This window comes from Canis lupus, chromosome 19 (genome assembly GCF_048164855.1).
Source record: "Canis lupus baileyi chromosome 19, mCanLup2.hap1, whole genome shotgun sequence".
Taxonomy (NCBI): domain Eukaryota; kingdom Metazoa; phylum Chordata; class Mammalia; order Carnivora; family Canidae; genus Canis; species Canis lupus.
Window position 1 is genome coordinate 13366385 of NC_132856.1, and position 22717 is coordinate 13389101.

General features: G+C 38.8%; 2 long non-coding RNA genes across 15 annotated transcripts in view; one reads left to right on the top strand and one right to left on the bottom strand.

The window, feature by feature from the left end:
- The window catches only part of LOC140609906 (uncharacterized), a 170539-nt gene that overhangs the window by 80096 nt on the left and 67726 nt on the right, over nt 1-22717 (bottom strand). For 3 of the 8 annotated variants that reach the window (XR_012011628.1, XR_012011625.1, XR_012011627.1), the window contains exons 2-4: nt 17433-17598; nt 16664-16831; nt 9881-9970 (exon numbers count right to left, since the gene is read on the bottom strand). This is a non-coding gene — a long non-coding RNA (uncharacterized lncRNA). Of the gene's footprint in view, nt 1-144; nt 595-9880; nt 9971-16663; nt 16832-17432; nt 17599-22717 lie in introns of those variants that run through there. The other 5 variants (XR_012011622.1, XR_012011623.1, XR_012011624.1 and 2 more) reach the window with 3 other exon arrangements.
- Nucleotides 20669-22717, top strand: part of LOC140609904 (uncharacterized) — a 71476-nt gene continuing 69427 nt past the window's right edge. For all 7 annotated transcript variants that reach the window (XR_012011616.1, XR_012011619.1, XR_012011617.1 and 4 more), the window contains exon 1: nt 20669-20859. This is a non-coding gene — a long non-coding RNA (uncharacterized lncRNA). The remainder of the gene's footprint in view (nt 20860-22717) is intronic.

Consider the following 22717-nt stretch of genomic DNA (forward strand, 5'->3'; position numbering starts at 1 on the left):
AACCAAGGTTGTTGGCCACTGAACTGTAATCAGTGCAGTAATGAGAGACAGGAGTTAACATAAACTATGTATCTGATAGCTTTATTGATGCTTTTTCCCTCCTCTAAGTGAAAACATTCTTCAGTCATTTGAACACTTTCTTCAGTCATTTAATGACAATTGAATTTGGCACATCTAAAAAAAAATGTATGTAACCACTAGCTTGAATTAAGATTAATATTCTTTCATGTTTTTCTTCTGCTGTTGTCTGAGCAACCTCTAAGCTACTGATTCCATAGAAACCTAACACAATTATTTGTGTGACAAGACAAAAAGGTATCTTAGACCCATGGTATAATATAAATCACATATGCTTTATTTTTGGGGTGGGGGGGACTTTCTTTCTGAGCTACACAATAGCAGATGACTGTGCTTTCATTTTATTTAGTGGACATTGCCCCGAGATTGGTGCTGTAGGTTGACTGATTGTTGTAGTTTTTCCATGCCATTCTAAACTTATATCCATTTTCTGGTCCTCCATAGGTATTTTAGAAGGATAATAGTCAGATGCCATCAAACTTAAAGCTGAATTTGGCAGGGCTTTGATATCTGAAACTAGAGGTAAGGTCTTTTATAGGCAGTAAATGTATGAAACAAGACAAAGAAGCCAATATCCAAGAGGCCTAGGTGAGGAGACCACAGATAGAAGAAGACTCATTGGTTGCTTCACTACAGGATACAAAGGGAAATGAATGGGACATGGGAAGGGAGGAGGAGGAGCATGCAGTGAGGTGGGGGAATGGTGACAAAGATTTGTGAAAACATCCAGAATGAGTGTTCACCATCAGGCACCACATGGTTGAAATAATGTGCAACTCCCTCTACTTTATAGGGTGGTCTACAGTTATTTTGTCCAAATGGTACTCTAGCATTTCATTGTTTCAGGCAGAAGGAAATATAGTCTACAAGTCATAGAATGAGCTTACCCATTCAAAAGATATTTATTTTTTTAAAAAGGTCTTCCAGGAAAACAAACAAACAAACAAACAAACAAACTATAGACACCTCTACTTTCTTTTCCCATCCATTCCTCACAAGATAGCAAAGTGACCCAGATAGTGGTATTTTCATGTAAAAGGGACCTGCAGAAAGTTAGAGGGATCTTCTGATCCTGGTTTAGCCTAAAGTTGTAGTTTGTCAAAGAGTTGAATTGGATAAGATATACAGTTTTGATTTTGGACTGGCTTTTTCTTTTTAAATCCTAAAAATGAGCCCATCTGTAAGTACCCAAAAGTTTCTAGAGGAACTATGTGATTTCCCCAAGGCTTGGTGATACCAAACAACATGTGCCAGAAGGCACTTTTTCTTTTAAATTTTTATTTATTTATGATAGTCACACACAGAGAGAGAGAGAGAGGCAGAGACACAGGCAGAGGGAGAAGCAGGCTCCATGTACCGGGAGCCTGACGTGGGATTTGATCCCGGGTCTCTAGGATCGTGCCCTGGGCCAAAGGCAGGCGCCAAACTGTTGCGCCACCCAGGGATCCCCAGAAGGCACTTTTTAAAGAATATGGACAGGGCAGCCCTGGTGTCTCAGCGGTTTAGGGCTGCCTTCAGCCCAGGATGTGATCCTGGAGACTCGGGACCGAATCCCACGTCAGGCTCCCTGCATGGGGGAGTCTGCTTCTCCCTCTGCCTGTGTCTCTCTTTCTCTCTCTCTGTGTCTCTCATGAATAAATAAAATCTTTAAAAAAATAAAAAATAAAAATAAAAAATATGGACAAAGAAAAATGAAAGCGCTGTTTGCATCCTACTGAGTCCTGCCGACTCTTACATTGATTACAAGTTTGCAATTATATGGGGATCCCTGGGTGGCGCAGCGGTTTGGCGCCTGCCTTTGGCCCGGGGCGCGATCCTGGAGACCCGGGATCAAATCCCACATCAGGCTCCCGGTGCATGGAGCCTGCTTCTCCCTCTGCCTGTGTCTCTGCCTCTCTCTCTCTCTCTCTCTCTCTCTGTGACCATCATAAATAAATAAAAATTTAAAAAAAAAAAAAAAAAAAAAAACAAGTTTGCAATTATAGAGATGAGAGCTGTGAAGGAAAAGAGCATAGTCCCTCAAAGCAATGACTTTGATTAGTGAAAGGGAAGAATAGGGAAACTGGATAAAAGAGAATTGTCATATGGTGACATCAGCATATGCAAAGGATAGGTGAGAAATAGGAGCTTGGTACATCAATGAACTGAGGATCACTAATGCAGCAAGATGTTAAAAAATAAGGGGGAAAGTGGCAGGACATGAGGCTTTGGAGTAGCCAGAGTTAGAGGTTACCTCCTAACTCTGTCTTTAAGCCTTGAATAAGAATTGTCTAGGGAGCGTGCATGGTTGGATGCATGTTCATTCCCTCTAGTGGGTGATGGGATGGGACAAATTGGAAGAATAGTACTATTCATGTGATGCAACTTGTCAAATATACATTTTCCTTCCTTGAAGCCTTTATGATGACACATCATTTTTCTTTTAACTTACTTCATTTACTTTAATCTGTCTGGTATTATAGTTTCTGGTATCCCTCTCTAATCCTCTTCATTAGATTGTAAGCTCCTAGCCTAGTACTCTTATAATAAATATTTGCTGAGCTCAAAGAAAAGGCATTGCAAATACCATGCTTATCCATGGATTAGCAGCAGATCACCAGGCCTGTGGGGCCCTGGTGGTATTTCAAGTTGCGGTTAAAATGTGTGAAATATATTTCTGGTCTTTGGAGGTTTTTTTTTTTTTTTCCCCCCCTCATGTATCAGCATTTTTCATAGTTCTTATTTTGGTTTCTTTTGTATGTTTTTAAAGTTTTATTTATTTATTTATTTATTTATTTATTTATTTATTTATTTAGAGGGAGAGGTGCAGAAAGAGAGGGAGAGAGAAAACCTCAAGTAGATTTGGCGCTGAGTGTGAAGCCTATGCAGGGCTTGATCTCATGATCCTGAGATCACAACCTGAGCCAAAACCAAGAGTTGGGTGCTCAACCAACTAAGCCACCAAGGCACTCCTATTTTCTTTTCTATTTTACAAAATTATTTCATATATTCAATACCCCAGACATTATATTAATTCATTCATGCATGCATGCATGAAATCATGCATTCATTATTCATGCATATTCATGCATGCATTTATATATACCACAGTGGGCACTAGAAAGTACTTAAGTTACCATTTGTGGGAATAAATTAATAGCCCTCCTGTCAATATGAGCATATTACTCAAAGTTTCTGGATCTCAATTTCCTGATAGCACTGATGATAAATACTGTGAGGCTTAAATGAGATCAACCACGTAAGGCACAACATCTATAATATTAAGTCATGAATCTATGTTACCAACCATTATTCTTTCTGTAATGTTATAATGCTAATAATGGGGGGGGAGGTGGAAAATGATATTTTCCAATGTAATAAATATATTTTCCATGTACTTTATAATAATATTTTCCATTTACTTTAATTATATTTGGTATTGACTTAATTAATCCATCATTAGTAGTGAATGTGACATTTCAGGTATTCTGAATCCTGTGTTTACTTAAGTAAAATCATGAATAACAATAATTGCTACCATTTACTGAGTGCCTACTAAATGCTGAAGTGTGGGCAGTACTTTACATATACTAATTTATTTCATACATCAACCTTGCAAGACAGGTATGATTAATTCCATTATAATTGAAAAAGGTAAGGCTTAGACTTGCCAAAGGCACATTGCTTATAAACTATGGAACCTATGTCTGGCCTCATGAAAACGTGGAAGCATGATTTCTTATGATTCCTTTATACCATGTCAAGAAGCTGTCTTTATGTCATGTTCTGAGAGATCTACTTCTGCTCCAGTGTCAGTATATAACTTATTCTAGCACTTATATGTTATATCAATATCTTCTGTTTACTCTTTTTTCTGACATTCTTCCTTAAAGACAAGGAGAATAGGGTTTGTATCTATATATCTTCTGTTTAGCATCAGTTCAAACACACTGACTCAATGAATGATGAATCAGTGAGTGAGTGATGAAGAATGGCTAATATCCACATACGTGTTCATAAACATATTTGAATGCTACCTTGAAATGCAAATCTAGTTGTTCTAATGACTTGGAAAGTGTTATAATGGTAGGATTAGAAAGCAGTAGCTATACTCCTGGACTGAACTTCAAGAAAACCTGGGTCTAGTGCTGGATGAATAAGAATTCATAAATACTTGTAATTATAGATTAATGTTTTAGCATCTAATTTTTCTCATCTCTAAACTAAAACTATAGGACTAGATTACTTTGAAATACTCTTCTTGTTTTAACATATTATGACTCTGGATTTTTTTTTTAAGATTTTATTTATTTATTCATAGAGACACACACAGAGAGAGAGAGGCAGAGGGAGAAGCAGGCTCCATGCAGGGAGCCTGACTTGGGACCCAATCCTTGGTCTCCAGGATCATGCCCTGGACTGAAGGTGGCGCTAAACTGCTGAGCCACCTGGGCTGCCCAATGACTCTGGATTTGAAGGAGTTCTTTCTTTCCTATGCATACAGAACACCATACCTCCCAGCCTACCATGCAGATTGGTAGGAGACATGTGAGTAGTTCTGATGAGCCATAAGTGAAAATAACGTATAAGGGAACCTATGCATTCTTCCTCTGACTTAGCAGAAAGAAGCAATGTGTTGAGATGGCAGAGGAGTAAGATAGAAGTTTAGGGACAGTTGCCCTGGAGGGAATTTCCATTAGAAAAAAAAGGAGGGGGGTCGGGGGGGAATCCCTGGGTGGCTCAGCGGTTTAAAGCCTACCTTGAGCTCAGGGCCTGATCCTGGAGTCCCGGAATCGCGTCCCACATCGGGCTCCCTGCATGGAGCCTGCTTCTCCCTCTGCCTGTATCTCAGCCTCTCTCTCTGTGTGTCTCTCATGAATAAATAAATAATTATAAAAAAGAAAGAAAAAAAGAAAAAAAGGAGGGGGGGGTGTCTGGGTGGCTCAGTTGGTTAAGCTTCTGACTCTTGATTTCCACTCAGGTCATGATCTTAAGATTGTAAGATCAAGCTCTGTGAAGAGCTCTGCACTGGGTGTGGAGCCTGCTTAAGATTCTCTTTCTCCCTATCCCTCTGCCCTGCTTTCTCTTAAAAAAAAGGAGGAAGAGGAGAAGGAGGAGGAGGAGGAGTATGAAAAAAAAAATCAATCCTCCTCCAAAGCCTGATAGGCACATTGAGTTGAGAAGGATGGAGGTGAGAGAGCAAAGAAATTTAAGACTTAAGAAAATCTGGGAATAAATCCTAAGTGTGGTCATTGGCACATACCGGGAAGTAGATTATGAAAAGATTAGCAAGATTTTTTAGGTCATTTGTTGCCAAAGAAACCTGAGTCTGGAGTTTAAAAAAAAAAAAAAGGCCTATGATTTAACATGAAACTTAAAATGGCCCTTGGTCTACCAATTCTTCTTGGATGAGAAAGCTTTGTAGCCCCTAAAGAGAGCATATGCCCCATGTCAACTTTACATGTGGCCAAGAAGGATAATGGAAGGAATGTGTCTCCAAGAAGGTAGAACCAGAGAACATGAATAACAGCAGCATGGAAAGCCAAGTCTTAAGAAGGCGGAGTCATAATATTGGAGCAGACGTGAACTTAGATGATAGATGACCCACAGGAGCTGGACCCAAAGCAGACTTGTGTAAGCCAGAAATACATTTGTATGTGTTAAGCCACTGAGCTTTGGAAGTTGGTGTGTTAACCCAGCATAGGCTAACTTAATCTGAACATTACAAGTCTATCTTTCATTTCTTTAATAGATGGTAACTTACATCTTACCAACCATACATCAATGACCAACAGATTCCCAGATAAAAGTCATCCCTATTTAGGTAAAGCATCCTAGGGCACTAGCCATCTCTAAGAGTTAAGGTCTAAAAAAAGCTTTCTAAAACATCTGGTGAGTATTCAGGGAACAAAACTTGAGAAGAAACTGGTCATTTTCCTGATTTTAAAACATTACTTTTTAATTCCATAAACATGAAAAACCATTCTTCCTCTTAGGAAACTGAAGTCCTAAAAACATTTTTTAAATCTATCAGAGATTTGGGGGACACCTGGGTGGCTCAGTGGTTGCGCATCTGCCTTTGGCTCAGGTCGTAGTCCCAGGGTCCTGGGATTGAGTCCCACACCAGGCTCCCCAGAGGGAGCCTGCTTCTCCCTTTGCCTATGTCTGCCTCTCTGTGTGTCTCTCATGAATAAATAAATAAATAATCTTAAAAATAAAAATCTGTCAGAGATTTAAAGTAAGAAACATGTAGCTATGTTTAGAGTTCATTTAAAAATAATTGTAAGAGGGGATCCCTGGGTGGCGCAGCAGTTTAGTGCCTGCCTTCGGCCCAGGGCACGATCCTGGAGACCCGGGATCGAATCCCACGTCGGGCTCCCGGTGCATGGAGCCTGCTTCTCCCTCTGCCTATGTCTCTGCCTCCCTCCCTCTCTCTCTCTCTCTCTCTGTGTGACTATCATAAATAAATAATTTTTAAAAATTAAAAATGATTGCAAGAGAACTGTACTTTAACTCTTTCTGAGATCAAAGTATTTGTGTGTGTGTGTGTGTGTGTATGATATAGGTGGGACATGGTCTGGGTATGTCCCAAGGACTCTTTTAATAACTTTATTCATGATTTACTAAGTTACTTTCATAGGTCAAATCCTTCTACTACATGTATTACGTGAAGACATTGTGAGAACAATGTGAAACCAAAGTTGGAGCTATTCTAAAACAGTTCACTTTTTGGTGAGCATCCAGGTTTGTCAGCCAGAGTGATTAAAAGCTTAAGAGCTACAGGGCTATAAGTGGCAATACTTTGGAGGTGTCAAGATGAGAATCCACTGGAGACCAAGTCCACTCACATACAAGGGGCCTCTGGGAGTCTATTTTAGAACTGTGTTTCTGATCTTGACAACAGGAAACACTAACACACTCCCTTTCCAAAAAGCAAAACTCCTTTCCCATTTATCACAAGGACCAAATTCACTGCCTTTTATTTTGTAGTTATTAGTGACTTAAGCATATTTATTACCATTTTATAAGTGAGGAAATAAATAGCATCAAAACATCCAGGATGTCAGGCCTTTCTCCAAAAGGGTCTCCAAAGCTTCTTATATGGAATTCCCACAAATAGCAATGTGAAGGGAGACCAGAGAAATACAAGAAAAAAGGAAAATTTTTTCCCTATTTAGTCAACATATTTTCCACACAAATATTGAGCCCCTCTACCCTTGCTTCCTGGATGAGAATCAGGGTTCTTGAAATTAACTGGAATACAACAGGCACAGAAGGGTCTCAGTGGCTTGAGACTGAAGTAATTCAATTCATGGTTAGATACTGCCCTTTGAGAGTTTGAAATCAGCCCCCAAAAGAACTTGAAAACGTACAATTCCAAAACAATCTATTCCAAGATGCCATAAAGGACATACAAAATAAGCTAAAGACATTTGTTATGTCAAAACAATCATTTCCTTTTAATTGACTCTGGGTTTTAAATATTGTGCTAATCCTAGATATGCTATCTTGAAAAAAATTAGAAGTGCCAGTCTACATCCTAAAATTTGTTTGCACAAAATCTTTTTAATATTTGGGTATTTGGGAAGCAGTTTGATATTTATTATAGGGGATTGCCTTCTTGACTAGGAAAGTAAGGCTTAGAGGTTTAATGACACGCTGAACCCATCAGGAGAGATGACGTCATGCTGCAGTAACCATCAATGCATGAATCTCAAAGTCTTAAACAACTAAGCTCAATTTTTCCTCATGTCATTCCATTGAGGATTGGGAAGAAGGCTTAACTGAACAAAGTCATTCAAGAACTTAGACTCAAGGAGGTTCCCCTCCAGACATGTATTTCTCAGAAGGTAAAGCAAGGAGCCAGGGGAATTGTATGGCAGTTCTTAAAGTCTCTGTTAGAAGTGACATATCACTTCTATACACACATCATTGGCCAGAGCAAGACAAAGGCCAAGTCTAATGTCAACCCTATGAAGGAAAGTATGTTTCCCCAGTGTGCCATTTTCATTAGCCAATCCAGTGTCTCTTCCATCCTTTTAGACCCTGCTTTCCATCCCAGGGAGCTTATAGAAACTATCTCAATGGGTGTCCTGCCCTCTGGGATATTCAAGGGAGAAAGAAAAGCCAGGTGAAGGTGTTTAGTCCCCTGGCAACCTCCCTGTAAGGTCACTTCCAGATTGCTATATTTCTGAACCCTAAAATCACTGCTTCTCTCAAAGCTTTTTTTTTTTTTTTCTCTATAGAATTCTCTCCTTTCAGGTTCTGGCTCCTACTCCCTGCTCTCATCCATTTATGCTTAGATTAGTAACACCTTCCCCACATTTTTGGCCATAAGTTTTTAGAGTAGTAAACCTATATTCCATCCTGTCTTTATAAACAGTCCCTTCATAAATAACAACAACTGGGGTTTATCTTATTTTGGGTACACCATTGGTTTTCTATTGGGACAGAAGGAGGGCAAGGCAACAAATATCAGTGATCAGTAACTTGGTCTTCTACAAGTCCTGTGATGACAAAGTGGTTAGAGCAGGATGACATGATGACATAGTGGTTAGAGCAGGAAAGAGGGATAAGTAATGAGACCTCACTGATTTAGTGACAATATATCAGGAACTATCCTACAGGCATAAGAATATGCCTGTCAAATAATCAAAAGTATGATACTTCTTACCTGCAAATTCCTCAGAATAAGAACTTAAAATCTAAGAATATCCTTCCAGGCATTTCTGGGAATATTAAAAAATTTGTTGTCTGCTCTTTTCCCAAATAATACCCACTGCTAATTAGCTCAAAGTAATTCCTAAATAGTGTAGCAGGAATCCAAGAGATATGCGTTTAGATATCCGATAGATTAAACATTGATTATATTGAGGGTTTTATCTAAAAATCACTTCATCATAGCTTGTCATACTATCTTTATTGATTTGTTACTGGCCACACTGTTCATTAAAATGCCAGAGAGCAAGGAATTCATTTTTAGTGCTCTTCCAAGTACCAGACTTTTTTTTTTTTTTTTTATCTCTTAACAGTATAATTCAAGGTCAAGGGTGCTTATTGTGTTTAGACAGAAAAGCAATCAAAGTAGCTTGGGTTTAAAAACACACAGAGAGAGGGAAGTTTGCAGTTTTTGCTTACCCCAAGGACTGCAGCTTTGATCACAATATGCGATCTGAAGAGTCTCTGGATATTTGCTGAGGTTTTAAGGTTTAGAGTGGGAGTTGTCTTTTTTCCTTTTTTTATTTCACTAGTTGCAGAAAGAGTGATAGTAATTATTGCCTTTTATTCCCAAGCAATTTTGCTTTCTGAGTGACTGCATTTTAAATGCTGTGATCTATCTCCAAGGTAATCTTAAAGTCAACAGCCTGCTTAATTCACTACTTTCTGGGGCTGAAGGTTGAGCTTAGAAATGTCTCCAGCCAGCTTCACCTAATCTTAAAGTTCTCCAGAAATAAGATGTTCAATATTTTATGTTTGATCCCCATGAACCTGATGGACCTTTAAGAAAATCCAATCAAAAGGTGACAAAATGACATCTAGTCTTTTGAAGACACTATACTATGAACTTCCCAGATGAGAAAGTATAAAATTTTATTTCTAGTTATGTGCAAATTCCAAAAGCTCCCAATCAATTGATGAGAAAAAGAAACACATTTCCATAGAAAGGTTGTAAGTAGACAATTTTCAGGAAAGAGAAGGAGTAAGGTCAATACATGTGGTAAGAGGGCCTGAGCTGAATATTAGGAAAGAACATGTAAATTAGGTGAAAATGAGATAGCATTTCTCTTGCGATGAGAAGGACAAAATTTATCTGAACACTTACCCAGTGCTGAGGAACAGAGGGGAAAATGACTGCTTTTATGCGTGGTTGGTGAAAAATAAATGTTGTACCTCTTTTGAAATTTGGCAGCATCTATGGAAATAAAGAAGTAGAATACCAACTTGTGATCAAGCAATCTCAGTTTTGGTAGCCCCTATAGAAATGAAGGCAAAAATATATGTAAAAGGATATTTATTACCTTATTTGTACTTCTAGAAAACTGTGGACAGCCTGAGTCAGTAGGAGTGGAATAAATTAGTTCTAATGTTAGCTGCAATGTAAAGAATGACTTAGATCCTTATCTACAAATCCGGAGAAAGGATAGCAAGGTATTTTTCTATGAAAAAATTTTTAAAAAGGATTGCAAAGAAATATATATATCATGATTATATTTTTATAAAAATAATATTCCAAACTGGGTATATGGGTGGCAGCCAGCCTCCACACTGGTCCCCAAGGACGTTGGCCTCCTGGTGTTCAAACCCTCATGTAAGCCCCTTCCACACTATAGGGGGTTGGTCTGTGTGACCCACAAAATACACCAGAATAAATGATATGTGATTTTTGTAGGCTCGGTTATCAAAGGCATTGTAGCTTATGCCTTGTTATTTTAATTGAATTGTGGATTTTTTTGCCTTCATTTTTATTTTTCCTGAGGGAAGCCAGTGGCCATGTAATGAGGACTCTCAAGGAGCAATATGGAGACATTCATATGGGAGGGAACTGAAGCTACAACGAACAAATATGGAGTCCCCTTAAAATTCTCCAGATTCTCCAGCTTTAGTTAAATCATCAAATGACTATAGCTTGTGTCAAAACCTCAACTTTAATCAGAAGAGACTTTGAGCCAGAACCACCCAGCTAAGCTGCTCCTTAGTTCCTGACTCTCTGAAGCTGTGATGTAAGAAATATTTGTCGTTTTTGCAAGTGCTAAATTTCTGGGTAATTTGTTGCAGAGCAACAGTTCACCAATACAATATGGAAGAAGTTGTGGAAGGACACATCATACTGTTAAATTGTTTACGTCAGCAAGGTAGAGGTGGAAACGATTTTAGAAATGTTTTTATTTCCATTTTTATATTTTATGCTCTAAAGTTACCATGCAGAGCAATTAAATGCTCCAAACATCATCCTGGTGATCTATTCATTTAACCAACAAATACTGAAAATATTGACTGAGTAATTACTCTGAGTCAAGCACTGTTAGATGAAAAGGTAAATAACACTCTGTGTTCTCAAGAAGACCTCTGATATAGGAAATAAAAACTGATATCTACTTTCTCCCATCTTAAATCATCATAAATGTTATAACAGTGTACATCAAATGTCATTGGAACACAGGGGGAAAAGAGGATAATTCTATTGATGGAAAATTTCTGACAATTTTGCAAAGAAATTTACCTCTAAGGTGCATCTTGGGGGACCAAGTAGAGTTTTCCAGGAAGGGAAAAAGGGGTCAGGTGGGAATAACAATACTGGAAAATACTAGAATTTGAGATTTATATAAATTTGGGTTATTCTCTCAACACATACTTCCACAAGTGTCTTCACGATCCCAGAAAATAAAAATTAAGAACCTGTGTTCAAAAGCATAAGACAAGTGATCCTTATTTACTTATATGTTGATTTGCTATGAGACATTAAGGGGGAAAAAACAGCTCAGTTTTTTCATTTCAAAATCTGTTTTTGATGGAATCCGATGATCTAGAGCAGCATCAGAGAACACGGTAGCTTGCTTGGGATCAGTCCTTACACAATGTATGGCCGCAGTCCAAAGAGCCAGAGGAAGTGCTCACCTGCATATTACCACGGATTCTCCAGGGCTAGAGACTAAATGACTGGCAGGCTGAGTGATGTTACTTTATAGTCAGTGCCAGTTTAATTGTACTTATGATAATGGGTGGTTTGGATTAACTCTGCCTTTTGTTTTTCACAGCTCTCCCTGGTTTTCAAAGACATCAGCGCTCATAAGCATCCCTTAAGTTACAAATGGTAATTACAAATAATGCTTTTTATTTTTTTTAAAGCTCATGTGTGTGCAGAGCAAATATCAGCCTAATTTTTTTTTAGAAAACAGGATCTGGCGAAAATACAGGACAAAATATTAAATAAGTGAAAGGGTGCCATTTTCTTCCTCATCCCTACCTCTTACCCTGTGATTATGGAGACCTCAGGGATCCATCTCTGTTATTTTATTTTTTTATAGCAGTCAATTTCTGCATTTATAGGAAATGAGAGTTGTGTATCTTTTATTTGCCTTATGCCATTTGGATAGCAATAATGAACTGGCATTACAATAAGAAAATTGACAATTCTCTCAATGAAACTGTTAATGTTACATCTCTTAAATTCTAGACACTTATGCTCAGATCAGTGCAGTAGGGGACAGCTGATTTTGTGGACTTGTCATTTGCATAGCTGGTTTCAAAGACAAAGAATTATAGAATGTTGGAGCTAGAAAGGAGTTATGTAAATTAAGATTCTGCAAATTGTAACCGACAGTAAATCTGACCAATTTTTAGCTTAGCCAAACAAATAACGTATTGACTTAAGTAATAGGAAATCTAAAGGCCAGGATCACTTCAAGGAAGATTTCAGTCAAGCCTGGTGGGTCTTTGCTGTCTGTAGTCTGATCCCCCACCATGAATTGGATTGACTCCATTCTCAAGGGTCCTTTGCCCCCTTATAGCACCTAGATGGCTGTCAACAGTTCTGCCCTTGCATTTTCTCAGGGTCAAATCCACCAACCTAGAGGACCTCTCTTTTGTCCTAGCATCTCCTGAATAAGACAGCACTGTTTGCTGATTGGATAGCTAGATCTAATGCAACACCAGTCATATGGCCCAGGGAATAGGCCTCAGACACAGGCCAGCCCTTGGACTCAGGGGTTGGGTCAAAATCATTAGAGCTATAAGGACAGGGAGTTTCAAACCCATGATTCTGAATCTTTTTAAAACAGCACTACCTAGTATACTGATGAAAAGTATCAAAAGCATCATGAGGCCTCAAAGTCTACATTGTAGTCTGACTGCCAACCCTTGTCTAGGACTTTGCCATAGACGGAATATTTATTTCTCCCTAAAATTCATATGTTGATGCCCAGTACTCAATGTGATAGTATTTACAAGTGTGGTCTTTGGGAGGTGATTAGGTTTGGATGAGGTTGTAGAGGTGGAGCCCCATGATGAAATTGGTGCCTTATAAGGGATGAAGAGCTCAGATTTTCCTCTGTCATGTGAGGACACAAAAAGAGATAGCTATCTCTGAACCAGCAACTGAGGTCTCATCAGACACCAAATCCGTGTACAGTTTGATCTTAGATTTCCAGCCTCCAAAACTTCAGGATCTAAGTGTTTGTTGTCTAAACTAGTCAATGGTACTTTTCTTATAGCAGCCCAAACTAAGACAAACTTTCAAACTACTTATTTCATTTCCCCTGCTTTTCTTAAATTTTCTTGCCTCCTGAGCTTTCCAGAATTCCAACAAGAGAGAAGAAGGCATTTAAAGCCTACTAAGTCTACTTGGACTTCAACATTAGGAGAGTACTTTCAACTCTGTATACCGGTCTCTCCTCCTTACATATCTCATGCTCTAGGGCAGAGACCAATAACCACTTGAGTGTTTAAGGCCCATGAGCTAAGTGATTTTAATAAATCCAAAGAAAAGTACTATCTCATGAAACAGGTAAAGTACATGAAATTCAGATATCATGCCCATAGGAAGACATTTATTGGGACACAGCTACACTCATTCATTTATATACTGTCTAAGCCCAATTTTATGCTGTAGTGACACAGTTGTGTAGTTGTGACAGAGCACATAGCCAGCAAAGCTGAACGTATTTACTATCTGGCCCTTTGGAGAAAAAAAGTTTGACAACACCTGTTCCAGAGCCGTTCTCTTTCTGTTATAACACTGGAGTTACTAGAGGTGCTGTAACAAACAGACCCTCCACAGAAAGTTTGATTCTAATTAGTAACACTGACTCCTAGGTTGGGGCCCAAGGATCTGCATTTAAAAATGTCTATGGTTGCTTCTATGAATGTCTTCTAAAGGTCACACTTCAGAAAAATCACGTCTTTCTCATAAAATATTCTAAGGAGGAGAATCTTGATAATGTACATTTGGATATTCCTTCAACACAGCATTCTGTTGGAAAGCAACATAAGGGCCTTGGCCATTAGAAGGACAAAAGTAAAAACCAAAGGCTATTTTCAAATTAACAATGGCACCTCATCAAAGGCAGTAGAAAATCATTGGCTTCTTTCCTGGTTCTTTCAGAGGAGTTTTTGTAGATGAGATAGGCTGCCATTTTCAAAATCAATGTTTTATGCTCCTTAGAGCCACAGCTTGGTTGAGTGTCTGACTTTTGGTTTTGGCTCAGGTTGTGATCTCAGGGTCATGAGATTGAGCCCCCAGTCAGGCTCCCCATTCAGTGCAGAGTCTGTTTAAGATTCTCTCTCTCTCCCCCTCTCCCCCTTCCTATCATGCTCTCTCTCTCAAATAAGTCTCTGAAAACAAAATGCAAATTCTTAGGTATACTATAGATCCCTTGACTCAGTAACTCTAGGGGTTAGATCTAGCCATCTGTATTTTAATGAGCCTAGTAGGTGATTCTGATGCAAGATTCAATGTTGTGGTCCTCCATTGCCTCATTTATAAAATAGGGTTAGTGATACTTTATATGCTTACAGATATAGCCCATGCTATACTGGGGATGAAATACTGAGTATCAGCCCATGCTGCCTCTTAACAAAGGCTGTGGGGAGGATGGTTAATAGTGTTACGCACAAGTGTCCAAAGTTGTACGGAGAGGAGGATCTTGTTCAATTCTTCTCAAATCTCAAAGGTCTCTCTCTACGGGCTTAAAAGTAGCCTCCCATCAACACAGCACATGGAGTCCACAGTTACATAGAGGAACAACTTAAGTCCAAGCAGAAAGAAAACATAGAGTCACCAAGCTACTGCTTTCCAATGCCAGTTCCCTGCTAAAAAGATAGATTCAGAACCTTCTAGGATCATTTGGAGGCATCTTAACACATAAATCAGACATCCTGGGGCACATCACATGAGAAAACAGTGGTGTCACTTCCAACTAGATGAGTTTTATTCTCTTGCCACACAGACTAGAAAAGTAATAGAGCCTGGGTCTGAATTCCTTAGATAGGAAACTCAGTCTGTACTGTATTATCCATTGATACTGTCTAGAAGTGGGTGGAACATGTATATAATTTTCCTCACAGATTGACCCAATCTCAATAAATCCCTTTCTCATGTTTGCAAAGTCCTGTAAGGGACACTGTTGTCACACATCCCATATCCTCCAGCCCACCTCTTAGATCATTTGCTCACGTTCATGAGCTCCCCTGTTCATCAAGTGCCAGCCTCCCTCTGACTCCCTGCCTGTCTGGGGGCTTTGGAGGAGCTTTTGCAGCTCCTGGGTGGGCCCCTCAGATACAGCCCTTTGAGCAGGAACTCTCAGTGATGAGAAATGGGTCCACCTTCCCTGTCTTTCTGGGTGGCAGTTCCTAAACACATTCTACAGGGAATCTCAGAGAGGTCCTAGCTGCATTAGGTCCCCCTTGCCCACTGTGCTACCCAGCCAGTAACACAACACCATTGGTTTCTCTCTACCTTGTCTCCTTTTCCCTGCTCCTTCATCTGTGCTTCCTGATACCACCTTCCAAATGGACTATTCATACTAAGTCCCTGTCTCAGGGTTGGCTTTGAGAAGCAGGTGAGTTCACACAGCTCGAACATGGGAGAGCTGTGTTCCAAATGTAGATAACCCAACTCCACATCCTGTGTTTTTTTTTTTTTTCACTATATTATACTTCTCAGTGTAGTACCTTAAATCTACAGAAGCACTGATCCTTGTCCTACATAATCTAGGAGATGAAAAATTCAATCTCAAGGAAATTAATCCCCAAACTTCATGAACTTTGATCAGAAATCACTGGGAAAAAAATCACTCCATCACTTAAAGAAAAATCCCTTTTTTAATTTATAAAACTATGAAGAACCTTCAAACCTAAGAATAATCTCTAGGTCACCAAACCATCAAGAGTATTGTTTGATGCTTGTCTCTGGGGAGACCACTAAGCACCATAAATGAATTCCAGCTTTTCCAAAGATGTCCACTGTAACAAAGGCACATTCAATATTTCCGCCCATTGAAACATTGTTGATTTTGTTATGCATCTCTGCATTTCAGAGACAGTCATTTAAAAAGCCAACTTGAATTACATGTATTTAAAAGAAGCTGCACTTCAGCTCATCTAAATACTTTTATTGTACAAACCTATAAAGAAAATAGCAGATTTCAGTAAGCAGAATAATCCCAGAGGAAAGTACCAGGAAGAAATAATGCTCTCAGCCATTTTCAGAGACAAGTAGAGAGATTAAAATGCCTTTGAGATCCATTCCATCTCAATGATCCTGCAATAAAAAGAGGAGGTGGAAACAAAACCTCTATATCCATCCATTAGCTCTATTTGAATCCCTTTTCTCCAGGAATCTTTCCTTCTGAAACTTACAAATGTTATCAAGTCCATAGCAATGATTTTGGCTTAACGTGTGAGATGGCAAACAGAAAAATGGGTAATGTAGATTTACTCTTATGAATATTTACTAATTATCATATACATTGTCATTATTATTGAAATGTTTGGCTTCTAATTTTACTCCCCCGCATTATTCTCCTATATTAAATTAAATCTGACTTGGAGATCCCACTAGCCAGAGTGATAAGAAATCAATTTAACTCTTTTTAAAAATATCACTTACTCGGGATCTCTGGGTGGCGCCGCGTTTTGGGCAACCAGAGTATTGAACAATCAGGACACAGAGGTGGTGGGGGCAGAGGAAGGCACAGAAGTTGATGAATCCCACGTCGGGCTCCCGGTGCATGGAACCTGCTTCTCCCTCTGCCTCTCTCTCTCTCTCTCTGTGTGACTATCATAAATAAATTTAAAAAAAAATTTTAAAAAATATCACTTACTCTTCTTAGGTTGTAAAAGAATCCAAGGGCATTATGCCATGTTTGGAAAATTGGGGAAGGGCTTATTAATCGTTATTCGATCACAGTAGGCATGTGAATTGTGAATTGTCCAGTGAGATCCATTGGAGACAGGCTGGGTCCTCTGTGCCCCCTATGGGACCCAGAGTTATTTAATAAAATTGTCAAAGCCATACCTCTCTCTGACTCTCTTTTATTGAAGTATGATTGACACACAATGTTCCATTAGTCTCCAGTGTATGTCTAGTGATTCAACAACTCTGTTCGTTATGCTCATCACAAGTGTAGCTCCCATCTGTCACCATACAAGGCTATTTCAATACCATTGACTCTACTCCCTATGATGTATGTTTTATTCCTATAACATATTCATTCCATAAATGGAAACCTGAATCTCCCACCCTCCTTCACCCATTTTGCCCATCCTCGCACCCCATCAAAGGTCAAAGCCACATCTCTTATGATTTAGGCCTCTAGCATCCTTATGGCCCCACATCATCACCGAAATAGTGCTCTGTGGTGGACACTGTTGCTCACCACGCCTAGACCAAAACAGGCCTTTTCAGTCTGCAGTGTGCTCCAGGATTCCTGCTTGACTTCCAGCTCCTTTCCACCTAGCCTTTCCTTCCATCGAATCCCCTTCCAAGAGAAGTACTCTCTCCTCTCATTGAGCTTGTAGAAACACCAATGCCAGATCTCCTTCCTGTGGGTGGAAGTGAGTAGGTGGGAGAAGAAATAAAAAATAATATTTTTTTCCCTCTGAACTCACCATCCTCCACCTGCAATATCTGATAATAACCAAGAATTCTGTTACCAATCTAATGACAATAACTATGTGCTAAGCTCTTTGCAGATATTAACTCATTTAATCCATTAACTCATTAATGAAATAGTATTATTCATGCTATTTTGCAGATTATAAGCTGAAACTCAGAGAAAATCATGGCTCAACAATGTCGTATCACTAGGAAGATCCTGACTTGGGATTTGGTAATAGACTATCTGACTAATAGTTATTATATTCTTGCTAAGTCACACCTCAGTTGGATTAATGATTGCTAATAATAAAATGTCTTAATAGCTAAGAAGTTTTGAGCATTTACTATGCCCCAGGCATTGAATTTAACATTATTCTAGGCCCTGAAGATAAAAGAAGGAGAAATCTTCTCTGCTTTCATTGTGCAGGACCAAAGACAACAGTGGGGGGACATCTAAAGAGTTAACTGAGAAGACTCTAATCAGACAGCTACAGGATCCAGCTCACATGAATTCTCCTGTCAGGTGAAGAGTACAGGAAAATGCCAAAGATAGGAGTAAATAAAAATTGGGAGAATTCAGAGGCACCTGGGTGGCTCAATTAGATAAGCGTCTGCCTTTGGCTCAAGTTATGATCTCAGGGTCCTGGGATCAAGCCCCACATGAGGGGAGGGTCCCTGCTCAGCACGGAGTCTGTTTCTCCCTCTGCCTTCCTCCTGGCTCATGCACTTGCGTATTCTCTCTCTCTCTCTCTCCCTTTCTCTCTCTTTCTCTTCTTTCAAATAAATAAATAAAATCTTAAAAAAAAAAAAAAAAGCTGGGGAGAATTCATCTGGAAGTTTTGTCAAGTAAGGGATGTAATAGACTAGAGAAGCCAAGAATAGATTCACAATCAACGCAATTCAGTTATTTCCTTATTTTTAAATTTTTTTTCTGTGGATATTAAAAGTATAAAGCCCATAATGTCTCTTCTGTTTTATTCCTTGCAATATCTGTCCCTTATATTTATAATAAAATGCAAACCCTTATAATGTTCTGCTAGACCCATCATGTTTTTGCCTACCTATCTGACATCAGGGGTCTCCTTGAATACTCAAACTCCAGAGTCATTGGCCTCTGCCACTTTCTCAAACACAGAAAACTCATTTCCTCCTTAGGCCCTTGGTATTTGCTATTCCTTGTATCTGGAATTTCATGTTCTTTTTCTTTTCTTGATCAGCTCTTTCTCATCAGTTAAGTCTCATTTCATATGTTGGAGAAATCTCTGCTACCCATTCTACAGTAACATTGCTCCACCTCCATTCATTCATTCATTCATTCATTCATTCATCAGATGAATCTTTTGATTTATTTTTTATTGAGGTATAATTAACAGGTAATTGAGGTAAAATTAATCTTTTGATTAATTTTTTATTGAGGTATAACTGTTATATTACTTTCAGGTGTACAATATAATGATTCAACAATTCTGTATATTACTCAGTGCTTATTGCTGTAAATGTATTTTCAGACCCTTTTATATATTTCATCCATCCCCCTGCCCACTTCTCCTCTGGCAACTACCAGCTTCTTCTCTGTATTTGAGTCTTTTGTTTGTTTGTCCTTTTTTCTCTTTGTTTGTTCATTTGTTTTGTTTCTTAAATTCCACATACAAATGAAATCATATGGTATTTGTCTTTCTCTCTCTGATTTAGCTCCCTTAGTATTATACCCTCTGATGATAGATATATACAATGGAATATTACTCAGTAATAAAATAAAATGAGATCTTGTTATTTACAACATTATTTGATCAGTGTTGAGCACTGTGTTTCAACATTGTTCTTGGCCCAGGGGATAAAGCAGGGAATGAAATTGGCTAAGTACGTACTTGCCCTCATGATACTTATATTCTAGTGAGAGTGTTGTCAATAATAAGACAGGGAGGAGAGCTTCTGAGGAGCATTACTTTCCTGGCTTGCTCCCTCTGATACTGCCATGAGCTGACTACATGCCTGCATGGAAGGTAATGGCTCCTCCTGGATTGTCCTCACCACATAGCCATGTACCAAGTTCTTATGATTGTTTCTTCTCCTTGAATCCCTCTTCATTGATCCCAGGGACTACATTTTTCCCTGTAGTTTCTCCATAACCTGCCTGTACCTTTAGTGTCTCTCTATTCAAATTCTCAAATTACCCAATAAATGAGTGCCAGGAGCCTAAGAATTATGGAAGACATCACTGGGGAGAAAGTAATTAGTTAGAAACCTGTAGGAAGTGAGGGAACAAGCAGAGAATAGCTAGGAAAAACATTCTAGAAAAGAACAGCAAATGCAAAGAAACTGTGTTAGTTTTGCATCACTGCCTAGCAAATTAAAACAAACTTAATGACTTAAAACAACATATATGTACTATTTCATAATTCCTATAGATCAGAAGTCTGGGCACAGGATGACCAGGTTCTCTGTTCAGGGTCTCGCACGGCTGAAATCAAAGTGTTAGCTGGGCGGCCGTAGGCTGCTGTATCAGGTGAGGCTCAAGATTGTCTCCCAGCTCATCCAGAATTCAGTTCTTTGCAGTTACCAAGCTGAGGTTCCTATCAGCTGGGAACTGCTCTCAGCAACAGGAGGCCACTTGCATTCACTGCCATGTGGCCTCTTCCACCCTCGAGCTAGCAACAGACAACACTTCAAATGTCAACTTCCCCTCCTGCCTTGAGCCTTTGACTTCTTTGTCTCTGACCTCTCAATCCAGATTTAAAGGATGATGTAATCAGACCAGGCTCTCCCAAATAATCTCCACATCTTAAAGTCAACTGATTGTAGACTTCACTTATATCTGCAAAATCCTTTCACAGCAGTACCTAGATTTGTGTTTGGCTAATTAACTGGCAGGTGGTGTGTGTACATCAGAGCCTAGGAATCTTAGGAGACCATCTTGGACTTCTGCCTATCACACAGCCTAAGGCAAGAGCTAGCCTCCTGTACTTAAAAAATAACAAGGAAGCCAGTGTTCTAGGTCTCCATGGGCAACCAGAGTATTGAACAATCAGGACACAGAGGTGGTGGGGGCAGAGGAAGGCACAGAAGTTGATGAAAGGCCAGAGGACAGGCCACTGCAGGGACTTCAGCTTTTACTCTGAGATCATAAGCCATTGAACTTAGTGGCATGATTCCACTCATATGGTAGAAGTATTACTCTGGCTGCATGAAAATAGGCTGCAGGGGAGGTAAGAACAAAATCAGAGAGACCACTAGGAGGTTACTATGATAATACAAATGAGAGAGGATGCTGGCTTGGAGTAGGATGGAGATGTTGAGGGTTGAGAAGGAGTCAGATTCTGGGTATAATTTTGAAGAGGGGGTTAACAGGTTTTGCTAATGGATTGAATATGAGCTGTGAGGGGATGAGGGGTCAAGGTTTATTCTTCATCCTACTGTCATTCTTTAAATTATTTATGTATGTATTGCCCTCTTAAAATATTTTATATACTTATTTAACTATTGTCTGTTGTCTCCTTCTACAAAGAAAGCTTCATTAAGGGAAGGACACTCTTGTCTAATGCTGTAACACTGGTGCCTAACATGGACTCTGACACAGAGTAGGCATTTATAGACACTTGTTGAATGAATGAATGAATGGCTAATTAACCGGCAGGTGACCTTTGAACTTCAGGCATTCATGTTCTTTTCACAAGTTATTCCAATGCAGAAAGAGTGGAAAGCAGACGTCTCCTTTAATACGAGATCAGATCCAAATTTATCAAAGTATTTTGTTCTAATATATTAGAATATATTGGCTAATATATATGAATATATACATATATTCTAATATATTGGCTTCCTGATGAAAAAATAATTGATTTTTCCAATTGTTTACTTGAATTAGTATTTTAGATTGTCTCCAATGTGTCCTAGGTGTTTCACATCTAGATGTTTCAATATTCTCTTCCATCACCTCGGATTTCAATTAAGTAGTTCAAGTTTTTCTTTCTTTTCCTGTTTCTTTTTTTGTTTTGTTTTGTTTTCTTTTTTATCTCCAGCAGTCATATTTTTCCAGTTTTCAATTTTGTAGACTTTCTGGAATAGAATTCCACTGCATGCACTAAACATTAAAATGCATTGCCAGTTTTCAAGGCAATGTTCCCTTGGTTCCTTTTTGGGCAATATGAGCTTTGTAAACAGCAGAATTTCATGACAACCTGCCCATGTTGTGCTTAAAAAAAACACTAAGACTGAAAGGGATGATGTGTCAAAGAGGTCAAGGCCTAATAGTCAGTAGAGAAAAGAAAGCCTGATAAATTTTAGGAATACTAGATAGTGACATAAAATCCAGCGTAAAAAGAACTTTTTTTTAAAAAAAGAAGTTCTATGTTCAAGGTGGGGTTGGATCAAGAGTCACATGCTCTACCAAGTGAGTCAGGCACCCCAACAAGGCCTTTTAATTGGCAAAACATGTGAGTCATTGAAACCATGAAAAGTTATTACAAGGATGTTCATAGTAAATATATGAAGTGGATTATAAATAATGAAAATAGATTAAGCAAAATCCACTTTTTTTACTCATTACTTTTTAATGCAACTTCAGATTTAAAAAAATAGACTCTTATCAAGTATAGACTAAGATTTCCTACCCAGGAACAACTGAGAGCCTTTTTCCTAAGATAAGGAACATGACAGGGATGTCCACTCTCACCACTGTTATTCATCATAGTACTAGAAGTCTTAGCCTCAGGAATCAGACAAAAAGAAATAAAAAGCATTCAAATTGGCAAAGAAGAAGTCAAACTCTCATTCTTTGCAGGTGACATGATAATGTATATGGAGAACCCAAAAGACTCCACCCCAAAATTGCTAGAACTCATACAACAATTCAGCAACATGGCAGGATACAAAATCAATGAACAAAAATCAGTTGCATTTCTATACACTAACAATGAGACTGAAGAAAGAGAAATTAAGGAATTGATCCCTTTATAAATTGCACCAAAAACCATAAGATACCTAGGAATGAATAAACCTAACCAAAGAGACATAGGATCTGTACTCTAAAAACTACAGAACACTTATGAAAGAAATTGAAGAAGA